The sequence below is a fragment of the Solanum pennellii genome, chromosome 7 (assembly GCF_001406875.1).
Source record: "Solanum pennellii chromosome 7, SPENNV200".
In the NCBI taxonomy this organism is placed as follows: domain Eukaryota; kingdom Viridiplantae; phylum Streptophyta; class Magnoliopsida; order Solanales; family Solanaceae; genus Solanum; species Solanum pennellii.
Window position 1 is genome coordinate 69667902 of NC_028643.1, and position 1793 is coordinate 69669694.

A 1793-nucleotide genomic window follows, 5' to 3' on the forward strand; every position below is an offset into this window, starting at 1 on the left:
TTTTGAACTACGATGATTTGAACTTGATTTTGATAATTCCATTAGTAGCGTTTTTTTCCGAACTAGAATGATTTAGACTTCTTGAAATTTATTTAATATCCATTGATTTTTATATTTCATGAATTTGCGAAATATTCATGGATACATTTTCAAAAGAATATATTATATCCTTTATATATGCATAAAATAGGGTTTAGGGTAAAAGAAGCTAGAATGTTAATTGAAATCTAGCATATCTTGTAGAGTCCCAATTAGAATAGAACACATCTTGAAGAAATTCACAATTTTTTCAATGTCTACGTTTTTTTTAAAAAAGATTAACTTTAATATATAATATGCGTAAATCATTTTCTTTAACCTAAGTATAACTAAAAGATTTTTTAAAATAAAAAGTAAGGATATATTATTAGCTAACCAAGTTTTTTGACTTTGTAGACAGTGAAAGATTATTTATATAAAAATGCAGGATCTACCTAGGGAGGCAAATATAACACCTCCAAAAATGACATAGGTGGAACTAGGTCCTAATGTGTGTGACATGAAGTCTTGAAGTCCTAAGAAGGTTTAAAATGATGTTTGAGGCAGTGTCTCGAGATTTTGGTGAAGTTTGAATTCAAACGTCAAGAGACGACCAAGACGTTCGACGACTAGTCACCTATGTGCCTTATGCGTTTTCATGTGCTTAGGAGTGAATAATAAGTTTACGAAGTCCTTATATGGTTTATATTAGTGTTCAGATTTAGCATATTGAGTTTGATAAAGTTTGGAGGTCAAACGTCCAAGAACGTCCAGTGACGTTCGAAAGATAGCCTTTAGACGTCCTTGTGAGTTTGGATGTGTTTTAGCATGTTGTGTGGCTTGTTTGATGTTGAAATTGTTTGGAGATGTTCCTAATATCTATACGTACGTGTTTAGAGGTTTAACGTCTGGGTACGACTCCACGTAGGACCCAAAAGGTCCCAAGAAGGAGGACCCCAGCTTGGAGCTCAACACTGCCAGGCAGTGGCAATCGACTTCCCCAGACGATGGCCAGTCGACCAGACGACGGACTGTAGATAGGTGTCATCGATAGAGCCATGTAGTATGCAGGTTGAGGAGTTGAAGAAGCAACCAACGAACCCCATCAACGGGGCGTGGTCTCACCCACAGACCGTCGATGCTGGAGCGTCGATGGTGCTGCAATCTGCCAGCTTTTCTGTTAAGACTTGGGAGTTTTTGGGAAATTCACCCCAAGTCTTATAAAATAGGAGGACGATTATTTTGGAGTTTATGGGTATTTTGAGAGTAAGTCATAAAACTCTCATTTAAACCCTAACACCTAATCAAAACCCATTCCCTCCCAAAGTTTCTTCGAAAATGTCCATGAGATCTCAAGGTGAAGATGGATCTTCAATGGAGTTTCTTCTTCAATTATCATTGGATTCTTCTAATAAGGTATGCGAGTTCTTCATATAAGGCTTGCTATCACCTTAGAGACAATTTCAAAGATGACTTTCAAAGATTTCAAAAAGATGAAAAAGTCCAATTTCTACTCTAAGTCTTGGGTTCTTGCATGAAACATTTTCAAACATTAAGATAAGATATTATTGATGTATAATTGATGTTTTCCAATGAAATTCTCTATGAACCCTTGACCTTCTCAAATCTATCAATTTGACTAAAATATGGGTTATGAGATCATGTTTTGATATTAATGAATTCATGTGTAGATTGTTATGGGCTTTTGATTTATGTATAGATTATGATTGTATGGTTTATAGGCTGTTTCAATTGATCAATTGAATATTGTATAT